Source organism: Oncorhynchus gorbuscha, linkage group LG26, assembly GCF_021184085.1.
Source record: "Oncorhynchus gorbuscha isolate QuinsamMale2020 ecotype Even-year linkage group LG26, OgorEven_v1.0, whole genome shotgun sequence".
Lineage (NCBI taxonomy): Eukaryota > Metazoa > Chordata > Actinopteri > Salmoniformes > Salmonidae > Oncorhynchus > Oncorhynchus gorbuscha.
In genome coordinates, this window is record NC_060198.1 from 572,398 (window position 1) to 590,989 (window position 18,592).

Consider the following 18,592-nt stretch of genomic DNA (forward strand, 5'->3'; position numbering starts at 1 on the left):
ATTATAGCAAAACAGTAAGCTATTATAGCAAACAGTGTGCTATTATAGCAAAACAGTGTGCTATTATAGCAAAACAGTGAGCTATTATAGCAAAACAGTGAGCTATTATATAAAAACAGTGTGCTATTATAGAAAACAGTGGTGCCATTATAGCAAAAACAGTGTGCTATTATAGCAAAAACAGTGAGCTATTATAGCAAAACAGTGTGCTATTATAGCAAAACAGTGCTATTATAGCGAAACAGTGTGCTATTATAGCAAAACAGTGTGCTATTATAGCAAAACAGTGAGCTATCAAACATAAGCTGTTATAGCAAAACAGTGAGCTATTATAGCAAAACAGTGCTATTATAGCAAAACAGTAAGCTATTATAGGAAAACAGTGAGCTATTATAGCAAAACAGTAAGCTATTATAGCAAAACAGTAAGCTATTATAGCAAAAAACAGTGAGCCATTATAGCAAAACAGTAAGCTATTATAGCAAAACAGTGAGCTATTATAGCAAAACAGTAAGCTATTATAGCAAAACAGTGTGCTATTATAGGAAAACAGTGAGCCATTATAGCAAAAACAGTAAGCTATTATAGCAAAACAGTGAGCTATTATGGCAAAACAGTAAGCTATTATAGCAAAACAGTGTGCTATTATAGCAAAACAGTAAGCTATTATAGCAAACAGTGAGCTATTATAGCAAAACAGTGAGCTATTATAGCAAAACAGTAAGCTATTATAGCAAAACAGTGAGTTATTATAGTAAAACAGTAAGCTATTATAGCAAAACAGTGAGCTATTATAGCAAAACAGTAAGCTATTATAGCAAACAGTAAGCTATTATAGCAAAACAGTGAGCTATTATAGCAAAACAGTGAGCTATTATAGCAAAACAGTAAGCTATTATAGCAAAACAGTAAGCTATTATAGCAAAAAAACAGTAAGCTATTATAGTAGCAAAACAGTGAGCTATTATAGCAAAACAGTAAGCTATTATAGCAAAACAGCTATTATGTGAGCTATTATAGCTAAAACAGTAAGCTATTATACCAAAACAGTGAGCTATTATAGCAAAACAGTGAGCTATTATAGCAAAACAGTGAGCTATTATAGCAAACAGTAAGCTATTATAGCAAAACAGTAAGCTATTATAGCAAAACAGTGAGCTATTATAGCAAAACAGTGAGCTATTATAGCAAAAACAGTAAGCTATTATAGCAAAACAGTGAGCTATTATAGCAAAACAGTGAGCTATTATAGCAAAACAGTGAGCTATAGCAAAACAGTGAGCTATTATAGCAAAACAGTGAGCTATTATAGCAAAACAGTAAGCTATTATAGCAAAACAGTGAGCTATTATAGCAAACAGTAAGCTATTATAGCAAAACAGTGAGCTATTATAGCAAAACAGTAAGCTATTATAGCAAAACAGTAAGCTAATATAGCAAAACAGGGGAGCTATTATAGCATAACAGTAAGCTATTATAGCAAAACAGTAAGCTATTATAGCAAAACAGTGAGCTATTATAGCAAAACAGTAAGCTATTATAGCAAAACAGTAAGCTATTATAGCAAAACAGTGAGCTATTATAGCAAAACAGTAAGCTATTATAGCAAAACAGTAAGCTATTATAGCAAAACAGTGAGCTATTATAGCAAAACAGTAAGATATTATAGCAAAACAGTAAGCTATTATAGCAAAACAGTGTGCTATTATAGCAAAACAGTGAGCTAGTATTTGTAAGCTAGCATAAACAAAACATTCAGTTTTGTTCCTATGGACATATGAACTACGGTGGTTGAAAAGTAAGGTATGTTTTAGTGTCCCTCAAGGCTCTATTCCAGCCCCACTACTATTTCAATTCTATATTGTGCTAACTCTTTGTGATGTTATTCGGTAGTTGAAAAGAAACACCACAGTGAGAAAACCAGCATTGCAATTAAATGACATATTTTACAATTACTGCTAGGGGTAGGCTGTATAGCATAATATATACAAAATATAATATAGAACATAACAGTACCGTATTGTTGATGTGCTGGGGATGGTCTCGTATGGGGGCTGGTTCTGACTGCAGATGGCCAGCCACACGTAGCCTTTATCCCCGATCAGCCAGCAGTCCCCCGGACAGACACAGGGAGGTGGAGGAGAAGAAGTAATGGGGGAGAAGGTAGAGGAAGATGGATGGTGAGAGGGATAGGAGAGCGGAATGGAGGGAGGTGGAGAAACCTGTTGGCCATGGTTAGGGAGGAAGGGAGGATAGGAGGGGTTATCTTATTAAGAAAACAAGAGAAAGGGAGAATATTAGGAACGGAAGCAGGCAAGTTTGAAATCAGGTTGGGCGACAGGTAAGGAAGGTGTGGCCAGAGCAGGAAGTGGAGACAGGAAGTCGTAGGTCACAGAAAGGTTGTTGCCTAGGCGATTAGAGCATGGCTTGCCGCTTGGCAGCCATGGTAGCTGGTAACATAGACCCCATTTTAAGTGTTCCGCATCGGAGGGATACAATGACGGTAGCCCCAGCAGCAACTCATGGCCCCTAATGACCGCTTCCCTCAGCGACAGAGATGGAGGAAAACTCCCTTTCAGTTTGGCAGAGAACCTGTGAGAGAGAGAGAGAGAGAGAGAGAGAGAGAGAGAGAGAGAGAGAGAGAGAGAGAGAGAGAGAGAGAGAGAGAGAGAGACAGAGACAGAGAGAGAGAGAGAGAGAGAGAGAGAGAGAGAGAGAGAGAGAGAGAGAGAGAGAGAGAGAGAGACAGAGACAGAGACAGAGACAGAGAGAGAGAGAGAGAGAGAGAGAGAGAGAGAGAGAGAGAGAGAGAGGAGAAAAAAATGAGAAAAAACAGACTGCATTAAAACAGCTAATGACAAAATAATACAAATTGTTAATCCCTTTCACGTATTCCCCGAGGATATCTAATTCATTGACTTTAGGTCTGGTTTCAAAATGATCTGTGTAAAAGAGACATAATATAACAAATGAAGATATGCCATCACTTCAAGGTAACATGATACACTGAAATATCCATTAGCAATGATGATTATTCAATTTACTACTAAAGAAGATGAACATAGATTTAGACATTTCGTAATAACAAGCCTTTCCCACAAGTAATATTATTCAAACGTATAAAACCAAATGCATGACGCAGAGACAAACACACACAGACACACACACAGCATCATCGAATTGCTGTTCTGCTCCAAACACATTAGCATACTACTCAACAATAAATATGTAAATGTTAAAAACCCTAAAAACAATCAAATCTTATTTCATAACCATTCTCTCTGTTTACAAGCCTTTCACAATTCAGTTATAGAGCTTCTGTGCTCTACAATACAGAAAAAAACAATAAAGCTATCATCTACGCTTTTTAAAGGAATTAAGGGAGATGAAAGAGGGACTAAATGGGAATAAAGGAGTGAGAAAGACTAAAAAAAAGAGGAGAAAGTGGAGAAGACAGTGTCTTGCAGGCAGCAAGGCACGACACAGCGATTTACTGCATTTCCCTGCTGGATCAATGTGTGTGTGTGTGTGTGTGTGTGTGTGTGTGTGTGTGTGTGTGTGTGTGTGTGTGTGTGTGTGTGTGTGTGTGTGTGTGTGTGTGTGTGTGTGTGTGTGTGTGTGTGTGTGTGTGTCTGTGTGTGTGTGTGTGTGTGTGTGTGTGTGTGTGTGTGTGTGTGTGTGTGTGTGTGTGTGTGTGTGTGTGTGTGTGTGTGTGTGTGTGTGTGTGTGTGTGTGTGTGTGTTTCTCCTGATGGATTAACGTGGGTTAGGATGTAATCCATACTAAAGCGTCTGCATTACAGCTAAAGCAATTCAAATGGATTTTCCATTTTCAATGTCACTTTTCCTAAACCATATTTTGCAATGTATCCAGCCACGCTAATGAAATGACACAAACACACAGGACAAGGTTCACTGTTTTGTGTGTGCCATATCACTTACATTTAAATGGGTTTTACAACGTTAATCCCCCCCAAAAAAGTGTAATGTATCTATAGTCATGCCAATTAAATTACACAAGGGACCAGGTTAGAAACTGGTAGAATCTACGGTGCACTGAAGCTGTTCTGTCTCGTGGTGCCCCAACGCCCTATTAAGACACTTTATGTTGGTGTTTCCTTTATTTTGGCAGTTCCACTGGTTTCACTTTTTTCTACAAAATCACATGTCTCCCAGTCACACCGATGAAATGACACTACTATAACACAGGAACCATGTTGACTGTTCAGTGTAGGAGTCCTTGGAAAGCAGTTGTTACTGGCTAGACGGCACACTGTCCTTCTCTCAGCACATATCAAAGCTGCAGGCTAAAGTTACATCTAGACTTGGTTTCCTCTATCGTAATCACTCCTCTTTCACCACAGCTGCAAACTAACCCTGATTCAGATGACCAGCTTACCCATGCTGAGATACCTACTGCAGCCCTCATCCTCCACATACAACACCCGTTCTGCGTCACATTCTGTTAAAGGTCCCCAGAGCACACACATCTCTCGATCGCTCGTCTTTTCAGTTCGCTGCAGCTGGCGACTGGAACGAGCTGCAACAAACACTCAAACCGGACAGTTTTATCTCCATCTCTTCATTCAAAGACTCAATCATGAACACTCTTACTGACAGTTGTAGCTGCTTTGTATAATGTATTGTTGTCTCTACCTTCTTGCCCTTTGTGCTGTTGTCTGTGCCCACTAATGTTTGTACCATGATTCGTGCTGATACCATGTTGTGCTGCTGCCATGTTGTGTTGCTACCATGTTGTTGTCATGTTGTGTTGCTGCCATGCTGTGTTGTTGTCTCTCCTTGTGTAGTGTTGTGTCTCTCTTGTCATGTGTTTTGTCCTGTATGTGTATTTTGAATCCCTGCCCCAGTCCCCGCAGGAGGCCTTTAGCCTTTTGGTGGCCATCAATGTAGATAACAACTTGTTCTTAACTGACTTGCCCAGTTAAATAAAGGTTCAAAAATACATTAAAAAATGACTGTCTTTGAGTGAACTATCCTGGTTCAATAAATAAGTGAATAGGCCCTATTTTAAAAATGTTACTTAACTTGTTGTGCGCTCACGGCTGGTTGTGATACAGCCCGGGATTGAACCGGGGTATGTAGTGACACCTCTAGCACTGAGATGCAGTGCCCTAGACCGCTGCGCCACTGAGAGCCCATTTTCTAGGACAGGCCTTATGTTCTTCTGTTGTTTACTACCAAAAACAAATTGATATGTGTATTCCCACTGTTAATCTGTGAGAGCCACACACACACAGTGTTTATCTTTAAGAGCCAGTTTAAGACACATATGCAGAGGGGTTCAAAGGAGCCTAGACAAGCACCACTAACTACTCATGATAAGTGGTGTGTGTGTGCATGCGTCTGTGTGTGTGTGTGTTGTAACTGAATGTTGACAAACACTTAACCACACTTCGCTGGAGTGCATAAATGTGGTGTTAATATGCAATTGAGGAAAGACTAAGCTACACACACACACAGTTTACTCACGCCATCATCTACTCTCAAACTGCAGAGAAGTTCTTTATCCGTAAATCCCGTTGGTCTTAACCAGCTGGACCTCCTTGGCTACATCATAATGTGGCCGTTTAGCAGATGCTTCAATGCAAAGTGACTGACAGAACAGTAGACATTGATCCAATGCAACCATATCCTCAAGATATGATCTGATCTGAGAATACTTAACAGGTGAAGATAATGTGGTGGAATTCATTCGGATCCTCCCTACTTTACATGAGTGTGTGGTGGAGGCAAGGAAGCCTGTTAAGAGGTTTGGGACACACCCATATCCACTGACCTTTTCAGGACAGTGCAAAAGAATCCACTTAAGAGTGTAGGAACCTGTCCTATTGTATTGGTCCGTCCCTAATTGTCATCTGCTTTTCTCATCTCCACAGCGTGCACCTAATTCAGATCCCGGTCACCTCTCATTTTGGCTACTGACACCCAACTCTCAGTGCCACACACACACACACACACACACACACACACACACACACACACACACACACACACACACACACACACACACACACACACACACACACACACACACACACACACACACACACACACACACACACACACACACACACACACACACACACACACACAGAGACACACACATTTCTCTCTTTCCAACTCTCTGTCAGGCTGTGAAATTGATATCGACAATTCAATTCCCCCATCAGAGACTGTCAATTTGCCTTTGACCCTGATAGGCTTCCATAGCTCGGTAAAGGTAATACGCCATAAAATATGTTTTGCCTCTGTGGTCCTAGCCTGGCTGTGGTCCTAGCCTGGCTGTGGTCCTCGCCTGGCTGTGGTCATAGCCTGGCTGTGGTCATAGCCTGGCTGTGGTCCTAGCCTGGCTGTGGTCCTAGCCTGGCTGTGGTCCTAGCCTGGCTGTGGTCATAGCCTGGCTGTGGTCCTAGCCTGGCTGTGGTCCTAGCCTGGCTGTGGTCCTAGCCTGGCTGTGGTCCTAGCCTGGCTGTGGTCATAGCCTGGCTAGCCTGGCTGTGGTCATAGCCTGGCTGTGGTCCTAGCCTGGCTGTGGTCCTAGCCTGGCCTAGCCTGGCTGTGGTCATAGCCTGGCTGTGGTCATAGCCTGGCTGTGGTCCTAGCCTGGCTGTGGTCCTAGCCTGGCTGTGGTCCTAGCCTGGCTGTGGTCATAGCCTGGCTGATGCGACCCACATGACCACAGAGAGGAAGAGCTGTGACTCACCAGTCTGGGCAGGAGGCCATTTGTTAATGTAATATTAGCTCAGAAATTGAGCGGACGCATTGATTGGTTCTCTCAAATGTTGTTTTTTTCCTGGCGGGTTGAGACCTCTAGTTGTTCTGATTTGAAAATCCAACAGTTGTAATTGGAAGGGGGCGGCTCTCGGGGGGCTGTGTGTGGCTGTTCTTGTTGGTGTTGAGTGAGAAAGACACCAAGGGGAACCAATCAGTAAGAAGCACAGCCCCCTTCATTGTTGATGTAAGGAGTCTTTCCAGACTCTAACGTCAGGAGGCATCTGCCAGATTACTGGGTTCCTGCCATAGAGAGAGAATGTAATACCTACAGGCCCATCTGTCTACTGTAAAAATACATATATTACATTTTGTAATGATATTCTCTGTTGTGGCTTCTGGAGTGAATCTGTAGTTGTATTAAGTGAATTGAAATGGAGTGTCTTTGTTTGTACACAGGAGCAAACAAAGTACATGATAGTGGGTGTTTGTGTGTGTCGGTGTGAACGAGAGTTCACAGCCTTTATTGAAGGAATAAAGCACATCTCTCTCTCATCAGATTCCAGTGCTAGACACTCATTTAGTAATATTAGTTATTCTGTTTGAACCCGATCCCTAACCTTAACCTTAACACTAAACCTAACCTTAACCCTAACCCTAACACCAAACCTAACCCTAACCTTAAACCTAACCTTAACCTTAACCCTAACCTTAACACTAAACCTAACCTTAACCCTAACCTTAACACCAAACCTAACCTTAACCTTAACCCTAACCTTAACACCAAACCTAACCTTAACCTTAACCTTAACCTAACCTTAACCCTAACCTGAACACTAAACCTAATCTTAACCTTAACCTTAACACTAACCTTAACCTTAACCCTAACCTTAACCCTAACCTTAACCCTAAACCTAACCTTAACCCTAAACCTAACCTTAACCCTAACTTTAACACTAAACCTAACCTTAACCTTAATAACCCTAACCCTAATCTTAACCCTTACATTAACCCTAACCTTAACCCTAAACCTAACCTTAACCCTAACTTTAACACTAAACCTAACCTTAACCTTAATAACCCTAACCCTAATCTTAACCCTTACATTAACTCTAACCTTAACCTTATCCACTGTGAATGAATGCCTGAACGTATATTTTGATTTAACTTTTGCACAGTTTGACTGACAGCTGACATGTTAAAATATGCTGTAATTAAAACACTAATTAGAGAGTCCTTATCTCTGTTGCGTGCTATTGATAATGGGTAAAAATTATAATAATTATAATAATTGTAATAATTATGTAGCTGCATTTCAACAGGATTTTGATTCAAGTCTCTTTTTCCAGGCTTAATTTGCTGTAATGTATGTTGTGGTGTCTGTGAAGCTGTGGGCTTCAGCTCCGGGTCTTCAGAAGTGCCGTCCATTAGTTCAACACAACGCCTTTGTTGTTGCTGTCATTTCTTTCCTCCAGCTCACGTTGTCTCTCTCAGCCACCTCTCTCCATTGATAATGGCAGACCCTGGCTGTGACCCCACTCTCCGAGGGTGGGATATACAAAAACCTCAGCATGTGAACACAGGAACAAATATATGACATAGGAAAAATATAAGCATCCACCAAATTATAATAAATAAAATATTTCATAATAATAAATTATGTGTGTGTCTAGTCTAGTTTATATTTTCTATGTGGGGTTCTAGGTTGTTTTTCTATGTTGGGGTTTTGGTATGATTCCCAATTAGAGGCAGCTGGTTATCGTTGTCTCAAATTTGGGATCATACTTAAGTAGTATTTATCCCCACCTGTGGGTTATGGATATTGTTTGTTTGTGTTAGTGTGTCTGGGCACTACGTTATGGGATAGTGTTTGTGTTAGTGTGTCTGAGCACTACGTTATGGGATAGTGTTTGTGTTAGTGTGTCTGAGCACTACGTTATGGGATAGTGTTTGTGTTAGTGTGTCTGAGCACTACGTTATGGGATAGTGTTTGTGTTAGTGTGTCTGAGCACTACGTTATGGGATAGTGTTTGTGTTAGTGTGTCTGAGCACTACGTTATGGGATAGTGTTTGTGTTAGTGTGTCTGAGCACTACGTTATGGGTTAGTGTTAGTGTGTCTGAGCACTACGTTGTGGGTTATGGGATAGTGTGTGTGTTAGTGTGTCTGAGCACTATGTTATGGGTTAGTGTTAGTGTGTCTGAGCACTACGTTGTGGGTTATGGGATAGTGTGTGTGTTAGTGTGTCTGAGCACTACGTTATGGGTTAGTGTTAGTGTGTCTGAGCACTACGTTATGGGATAGTGTGTGTGTGTGTTAGTGTGTCTGAGCACTACGTTATGGGATAGTGTGTGTGTTAGTGTGTGTCTGAGCACTACGTTGTGGGATAGTGTGTGTGTTAGTGTGTCTGAGCACTACGTTATGGGATAGTGTTTGTGTTAGTGTGTCTGAGCACTACGTTGTGGGTTATGGGATAGTGTGTGTGTTAGTGTGTCTGAGCACTACGTTATGGGATAGTGTTATTGTGTCTGAGCACTACGTTATGGGATAGTGTTAGTGTGTCTGAGCACTACGTTATGGGATAGTGTTAGTGTGTCTGAGCACTACGTTATGGGATAGTGTTAGTATGTCTGAGCACTACGTTATGGGATAGTGTTAGTGTGTCTGAGCACTACGTTATGGGATAGTGTTAGTGTGTCTGAGCACTACGTTATGGGATAGTGTTAGTGTGTCTGAGCACTATGTTATGGGATAGTGTTTGTGTGCCTGAGCACTACGTTATGGGATAGTGTTTGTGTTAGTGTGTCTGAGCACTATGTTATGGGATAGTGTTAGTGTGTCTGAGCACTACGTTATGGGATAGTGTTTGTGTTAGTGTGTCTGAGCACTACGTTGTGAGATAGTGTTAGTGTGTCTGAGCACTACGTTATGGGTTATGGGATAGTGTGTGTGTGTTAGTGTGTCTGAGCACTACGTTATGGGTTATGGGATGGTGTGTGTGTGTTAGTGTGTCTGAGCACTACGTTATGGGATAGTGTGTGTGTGTTAGTGTGTCTGAGCACTACGTTATGGGATAGTGTTAGTGTGTCTGAGCACTACGTTATGGGTTATGGGATAGTGTGTGTGTGTGTTAGTGTGTCTGAGCACTACGTTATGGGATAGTGTGTGTGTTAGTGTGTCTGAGCACTACGTTATGGGATAGTGTGTGTGTTAGTGTGTCTGAGCACTACGTTATGGGATAGTGTTTGTGTTAGTGTGTCTGAGCACTACATTATGGGATAGTGTGTGTGTTAGTGTGTCTGAGCACTACGTTGTGGGTTGGGATGTGGAGTGTGTAGCACTACGTTATGGGATGTGTGTTAGTGTGTCTGAGCACTACGTTATGGGTTATGGGATATGGGTGTGTGTGTGTTAGTGTGTCTGAGCACTACGTTATGGGATAGTGTGTGTGTTAGTGTGTCTGAGCACTACGTTATGGGATAGTGTTAGTGTGTCTGAGCACTACGTTATGGGTTATGGGATAGTGTGTGTGTGTGTTAGTGTGTCTGAGCACTACGTTATGGGATAGTGTGTGTGTTAGTGTGTCTGAGCACTACGTTATGGGATAGTGTGTGTGTTAGTGTGTCTGAGCACTACGTTATGGGATAGTGTTTGTGTTAGTGTGTCTGAGCACTACGTTATGGGATAGTGTGTGTGTTAGTGTGTCTGAGCACTACGTTATGGGATAGTGTTTGTGTTAGTGTGTCTGAGCACTACGTTATGGGATAGTGTGTGTGTGTTAGTGTGTCTGAGCACTACGTTATGGGATAGTGTTTGTGTTAGTGTGTCTGAGCACTACGTTGTGGGATAGTGTGTGTGTGTTAGTGTGTCTGAGCACTACGTTATGGCATAGTGTTAGTGTGTCTGAGCACTACGTTATGGGATAGTGTGTGTGTTAGTGTGTCTGAGCACTACGTTATGGGTTATGGGATAGTGTGTGTGTTAGTGTGTCTGAGCACTACGTTATGGGTTATGGGATAGTGTGTGTGTTAGTGTGTCTGAGCACTACGTTGTGGGTTATGGGATAGGGTGTGTGTGTTAGTGTGTCTGAGCACTACGTTATGGGATAGTGTGTGTGTGTGTTAGTGTGTCTGAGCACTACGTTATGGGATAGTGTGTGTGTTAGTGTGTCTGAGCACTACGTTGTGGGTTATGGGATAGTGTGTGTTAGTGTGTCTGAGCACTACGTTGTGGGTTATGGGATAGTTAGTGTGTCTGAGCACTACGTTATGGGATAGTGTTTGTGTTAGTGTGTCTGAGCACTACGTTATGGGATAGTGTTAGTGTGTCTGAGCACTACGTTACGGGATAGTGTTTGTGTTAGTGTGTCTGAGCACTACGTTGTGGGATAGTGTGTGTTAGTGTGTCTGAGCACTACGTTATGGGATAGTGTGTGTGTTAGTGTGTCTGAGCACTACGTTATGGGATAGTGTGTGTGTTAGTGTGTCTGAGCACTACGTTATGGGTTATGGGATAGTGTGTGTTAGTGTGTCTGAGCACTACGTTATGGGATAGTGTGTGTGTTAGTAGTCTGAGCACTACGTTGTCACGAGTCTTTACAAGTTTTGTTATTTTGTTTCCAGTTTCACTTGGTAATTAAAGATGTGGAACTATACTCACGCTGCGCCTTGGTCTGCTCATTTACAAGATCGTGACACTGTTCTGGCTCTTGGTGGCCATTTCTTATTAGGACACTTTGTCAGTGTTAATTTAGTCAGTTACCTGAATGACTAAATATTGTATACCATTGTATCTTTCTCTGCTCTCCACCTGGTGAGATTGATCATGCCAGTCAGGAAAATGTTGTCATTTTCTGTGTACACAAAACAAATCTCATCCAACTAACAAACCTCTATCAACAGAGACCTCCGTCTATCTCAAACCTCCTCTCAAACCTCTACAGAGACCTCCGTCTATCAAACCTCCTCTATATACAGAGACCTCCGTCTATCAAACCTCCTCTATCTACAGAGACCTCCGTCTATCAAACCTCCTCTATCTACAGATACCTCCGTCTATCAAACCTCTATCTACAGATACCTCCGTCTATCAAACCTCCTCTATCTACAGAGACCTCCGTCTATCAAACCTCCTCTATCTACAGAGACCTCCGTCTATCAAACCTCCTCTATCTACAGAGACCTCCGTCTATCAAACCTCCTCTATCTACAGAGACCTCCGTCTATCAAACCTCCTCTATCTACAGAGACCTCCGTCTATCAAACCTCCTCTATCTACAGAGACCTCCGTCTATCAAACCTCCTCTATCTACAGAGACCTCCGTCTATCAAACCTCCTCTATCTACAGAGACCTCCGACTATCAAACCTCTATCTACAGAGACCTCCGACTATCAAACCTCTCTATCTACAGAGACCTCCGTCTATCAAACCTCCTATCTACAGAGACCTCCGTCTATCAAACCTCCTCTATCTACAGAGACCTCCGTCTATCAAACCTCTCTATCTACAGAGACCTCCGTCTATCAAACCTCCTCTATCGACAGAGACCTCCGACTATCAAACCTCCTCTATTGACAGAGACCTCCGTCTATCAAACCTCCTCTATTGACAGAGACCTCCGACTATCAAACCTCCTCTATTGACAGAGACCTCCCAACTATAAAACCTCTATCAACAGAGACCTCCAGACATCAAAGCTCCTTTATCAACGGAGACCTCCCAACTATCAAACCTCTATCGACAGAGACCAACTATAAAACCTCCTCTATCGACAGAGACCTCCCAAATGTCACGCCTTGGCCATAGTATTTTGTGTTTTCGTTATATATTTGGTCAGGCCAGGGTGTGACATGAGTTTATTTTGTTGTGTTTCGTATTGGGGTTTTGTAGGTATTGGGATTGCGGCTGAGTAGGGGTGTAGCATAGGTTTGGCTGCCTGAGGCGGTTCTCAATCAGAGTCAGGTGATTCTCGTTGTCTCTGATTGGGAACCATATTTAGGTAGCCTGGGTTTCACTGTGTATTTTGTGGGTGATTGTTCCTGTCTCTGTGTAGTTGTTCACCAGACAGGCTGTATTAGGTTTTCACGTTCCGTTTGTTGTTTTGTATTTGTATCGTTATTTCATGTATTTCGCTATTCGTCATTAAAGAACATGAGTAACCACCACGCTGCATTTTGGTCCGACTCTCCTTCAACAAACGAACGCCGTTACACCAACTATAAACCTCCTCTATCGACAGAGACCTCCAGACATCAAAGCTCCTCTATCAACAGACCTGCAACTATAAAACCTCCTCTATCGACAGAGACCTCCAACTATCAAACCTCCTCTATCAACAGACCTCCAACTATAAAACCTCCTCTATCGACAGACCTCCCAACTATAAAACCTCCCCTATCGACAGAGACCTCCCAACTATAAACCTCCTCTATCGACAGAGACCTCCAGACATCAAAGCTCCTCTATCAACAGACCTCCAACTATAAAACCTCCCCTATCGACAGAGACCTCCCAACTATAAACCTCCTCTATCGACAGAGACCTCCAGACATCAAAGCTCCTCTATCAACAGACCTCCAACTATAAAACCTCCTATCAACAGAGACCTCCCAACTATAAAACCTCCTCTATCGACAGAGACCTCCAACTATAAAACCTCTATCGACAGAGACCTCCCAACTATAAAACCTCTATCAACAGACCTCCAACTATAAAACCTCCTCTATCGACAGAGACCTCCTACTATCAAACCTCCTGTATCGACAGAGACCTCCAGACATCAAAGCTCCTCTATCGACAGAGAAAGGCCTGTCAATCAAACATATTGTGCTGAAATGAAAGGAGGGAAAAGAGAAAAGTCTCTTTAGTTATTCTTTAGTTAACTTTAGTTACTCTTTAGTTAACCTATCTAGTTCCCCAGGATTGCTGAGGATGGTTGGTATGTACACACCCATGCTCATGTTTGTGAATGAAGAGATTCAGTGTCACCTGGCTCATCTCATGTCAGATGTGTGTGTGTGTGTGTGTGTGTGTGTGTGTGTGTGTGTGTGTGTGTGTGTGTGTGTGTGTGTGTGTGTGTGTGAGAGAGAGAGAACTGGCATCCCATCAAAATGGCCTGGTGTTATTTTTAGAATTCAGAGGCATGGGTGAAAAGTTCACGCTTAGCTGTGCCACTTGACTGCCTACAATAGAGATCATTAACCAGGCAGGCAGGCATGTATTCATATGTTTAGACACACACACACACTACATATGTATGTTGGTGACGGCAGGCTAAGTCAGGAAAAACAGGGTTGATAGCTCACCTTCGGATAAATGGCAAGAGGGCTGACATACACACACACACATGCATACACACACAGAGAGAGAGAGAGAGAGACACACAGACACACACACACACACATGCACACACACACACAAAATCAGGAGCTGGCATACACATACACATACGCGCATACTTACTATGAAATAAACATGAGATGCTAGGGTTTCAGGCTAACCAGCAGTGATGAGGCTTGGCTGTATAATGTTGTGCTATGGTAGTGATAAGGCTGTATAATGTTGTGCTATGCCAGTGATAAGGCTGTATAATGTTGTGCTATGCCAGTGATAAGGCTGTATAATGTTGTGCTATGCCAGTGATAAGGCTGTATAATGTTGTGCTATGGTAGTGATAAGGCTGTATAATGTTGTGCTATGGTAGTGATAAGGCTGTATAATGTTGTGCTATGGTAGTGATAAGGCTGTATAATGTTATGCTATGCCAGTGATAAGGATGTATAATGTTGTGCTATGCCAGTGATGAGGCTGTATAATGTTGTGCTATGCCAGTGATAAGGCTGTATAATGTTGTGCTATGCCAGTGATGAGGCTGTATAATGTAATATATGCCATTTAGTAGACGCTTTTATCCAAAGCGACTTACAGTCATGTGTGCATACATTCTACGTATGGGTGGTCCCGGGGATCGAACCCACTACCCTGGCTACCCTGCTATGCCAGTGATAAGGCTGTATAATGTTGTGCTATGCCAGTGATAAGGCTGTATAATGTTGTGCTATGGTAGTGATAAGGCTGTATAATGTTGTGCTATGCTAGTGATAAGGCTGTATAATGTTGTGCTATGGTAGTGATACGGCTGTATAATGTTGTGCTATGCCAGTGATAAGGCTGTATAATGTTGTGCTATGGTAGTGATAAGGCTGTATAATGTTGTGCTATGGCAGTGATAAGGCTGTATGATGCAGTGATAAGGCTTGGCTGTATAATGTTCAGCTATTGCAGTGCAGTGTGTGTGTGTGTGTGTGTGTGTGTGTGTGTGTGTGTGTGTGTGTGTGTGTGTGTGTGTGTGTGTGTGTGTGTGTGTGTGTGTGTGTGTGTGTGTGTGTGTGTGTGTGTGTGTGTGTGTGTGTGTGTGTGTGTGTGATTTGATTGTATTGCCATAAGATGATGAGAAATAGAGATTAAATGATTCAGTTCAACGTCTAGTTTTGATTGACATTTGAGTCTTCAACTGACGTGAATTCAACGTGAAATCAAAAACAATCATTGGATTTAGGTTCAAAGTTGTGTGGAAAAGAGACAAAATGCCCTTACGTTGATGACCTCTTGCAAATCGTCATCATATACCTTTTTGGGGGGTGAAAAGACATGGAAGCAACGTTGATTCAGACAGAAGAGAGGGGATGAGGGAAGGGAGGGGATACAAGAAGGGGCCGGGGGACTGATTGGTTTAAAAAAGAGAGGGCAGGAAATTGAGAGAGAGGGGCCAGAGCCTGTCGACCTGCCTTCTGCTGCTGTTGGGCTGAGAGGGACAGGGAAGAGAGGTCCTTAGAAAAGACCAGTAAAGTTCAGCTCATCTTGGCAGCATGGTGCTGAGAGGCTGGCTGAGCTGGGAGACTGGCTGAGCTGGGGGGGACAGGGAAGAGAGGTCCATACAAAAGACCAGTAAAATTCAGCTCATCTTGGCAGCATGGTGCTGGGAGGCTGGCTGAGCTGGGAGACTGGCTGAGCTGGGGGGGGGGACACAGGGAAGAGACGTCCATACAAAAGACCAGTAAAATTCAGCTCATCTTGGCAGCATGGTGCTGGGAGGCTGGCTGAGCTGGCTGAGGTCTAAGGGAGGGAGGGGGAGAGAGAGAGATCTATTTCACTTTCCTTGGCAATGTAAACATATGTTTCCCATGCCAATAAAGCCCTTTGAATTGAATTGAGGGAGAAAGACAGGGAGCGAGAGATCGAGAGGTGAGGGATAGGGAAGTCTGGCTGAGCTTGCTGTGGTCTGAGGCAATCTCTCTCAGCCACTCAGACTAACACATGGTGTCTGTCAACAGCCGTCACCTCTCTGCTCTGTCCCCCAGCTCAGAACGCGGCCAGCAGCAGCAGTGTGTCTCCCTCCACACATCTCACTCCAAGTGAGTGACGATTACTAAAGAGCTTGTTACCACTCAATATATTAAGGTAGGAGTTAGCAGAGGGGTAAGAGGCAGGGAGAGGGCAAACAGGATGAGGAAGAAGACATGAGGGAAGGAAGAGGGAGATAGGATAAATGGAGAGAGGAGGAGGAGGAGAGGATCTGAAAGCTGGAAAGCTGAAGCAGAACTGTTGTGTCCACTACTGATAACAAGAGAAAGCATCAGAAATCCTGTTCCACCCCCCAACCCCCAACCCAGGGCTCAGTGATTTTATTTGTCAACCTTTAATCGTGGGAGGAGCCTTTGGAACTTGACAAGACTATCATCACCATGCACAAGTGTCTGTCTCTCCATCCCTCTCTGCCTCCCCCCTCTCTCTCCCTAGACTTTGCCTATGGTCAAACATGACCTACATACTCTCACACAGAAACACATTTCCTCTGACCAGTCCAATAGGATTTTCCAGAACTGTGTAGAGATGCCAGTCATCCATTATGCAGAGGCCGGGTGTTGACAGGAATGTTAGTGACCGAGGCTGGATCAAAGGAGAGCATTATGAATGTGTAAAATAAACTGTACCACTGTTTGAATCTCTCTCTCTGTCTCTCAGGTTTACCATCTGTATTCTGAGTTGGCCCTCACCCCTCTCTTCCTCCCCATATTACCACCTAGTCCTCTCCTCCTCTTTCCCCCTCTGCCCCCCTTATTATCCTAATGTACCACCTAGTCCTCTCCTCCTCTTTCCCCCTCTGCCCCCTTATTATCCTAATGTACCACCTAGTCCTCTCCTCCTCTTTCCCCTCTGCCCCCTTATTATCCTAATGTACCACCTAGTCCTCTCCTCCTCTTTCCCCCTCTGCCCCCATTATTATCCTAATGTACCACCTAGTCCTCTCCTCCTCTTTCCCCCTCTGCCCCCTTATTATCCTAATGTACCACCTAGTCCCTCCTCCTCTTTCCCCCTCTGCCCCCTTATTATCCTAATGTACCACCTAGTCCTCTCCTCCTCTTTCCCCCTCTGCCCCCTTATTATCCTAATGTACCACCTAGTCCTCTCCTCCTCTTTCCCCTCTGCCCCCTTATTATCCTAATGTACCACCTAGTCCTCTCCTCCTCTTTCCCCCTCTGCCCCCTTATTATCCTAATGTACCACCTAGTCCTCTCCTCCTCTTTCCCCCTCTGCCCCCTTATTATCCTAATGTACCACCTAGTCCTCTCCTCCTCTTTCCCCCTCTGCCCCCCTTATTATCCTAATGTACCACCTAGTCCTCTCCTCCTCTTTCCCCCTCTGCCCCCTTATTATCCTAATGTACCACCTAGTCCTCTCCTCCTCTTTCCCCTCTGCCCCCCTTATTATCCTAATGTACCACCTAGTCCTCTCCTCCTCTTTCCCCCTCTGCCCCCTTATTATCCTAATGTACCACCTAGTCCTCTCCTCCTCTTTCCCCCTCTGCCCCCCTTATTATCCTAATGTACCACCTAGTCCTCTCCTCCTCTCTTTCCCCTCTGCCCCCTTATTATCCTAATGTACCACCTAGTCCTCTCCTCCTCTTTCCCCCTCTGCCCCCTTATTATCCTAATGTACCACCTAGTCCTCTCCTCCTCTTTCCCCTCTGCCCCCTTATTATCCTAATGTACCACCTAGTCCTCTCCCCCTTTCCCCCTTATTATCCTAATGTACCACCTAGTCCTCCTCTCTTTCCCCTTATTATCCTACCACCTAGCCCTCTCCTCCTCTGCCCCCTTATTATCCTAATGTACCACCTAGTCCTCTCCTCCTCTTCCCCCCTTATTATCCCAATGTACCACCTAGTCCCCTCCTCCTCTTCCCCCTTATTATCCTAATGTACCACCCCCTTATTATCCTAATGTACCACCTAGTCCTCTCCTCCTCTTCCCCCTTATTATCCTAATGTACCACCTAGTCCTCTCCTCCTCTTCCATCTTATTATTCTAATGTACCACCTAGTCCTCTCCTCCTCTTTCCCCCTTATTATCCTAATGTACCACCTAGTCCTCTCCTCCTCTTCCCCGTTATTATCCTAATGTACCACCTAGTCCTCTCCCCCTCTTCCCCCTTATTATCCTAATGTACCACCTAGTCCTCTCCTCCTCTTCCCCCTTATTATCCTAATGTACCACCTAGTCCTCTCCTCCTCTTTCCCCCTTATTATCCTAATGTACCACCTAGTCCTCTCCTCCTCATTCTTCTGTAAGGGATGAGAGTGTTGCCTCAGTACCATCCCTGTTGTTTTATCCTACCTGCTACCACACACACTTTCACTGTACCGAGAGTCACTGAAGAAAATGGCCTTGGGCTGAAGCCTTTGAGAGAAGCTGAGTAAGAGTCTGTATCTGGAACCCTTTCATATACATATAGTGCACTACTTTAGACCAGGGCCTTATCCCCTATATAGTGCACTACTTTAGACCAGGGCCTTATCCCCT

The 18,592-nt window shown here is 43.6% G+C and overlaps 1 long non-coding RNA gene across 1 annotated transcript in view; it reads right to left on the reverse strand.

Annotated features, from left to right (window-relative positions):
- Window positions 1-2,472: 2,472 nt before the first annotated feature.
- The window catches only part of LOC124015190, a 281,103-nt gene continuing 264,983 nt past the window's right edge, over window positions 2,473-18,592 (reverse strand). The window contains exon 4 of the long non-coding RNA XR_006835107.1: window positions 2,473-2,592. This is a non-coding gene — a long non-coding RNA (uncharacterized LOC124015190). The remainder of the gene's footprint in view (window positions 2,593-18,592) is intronic.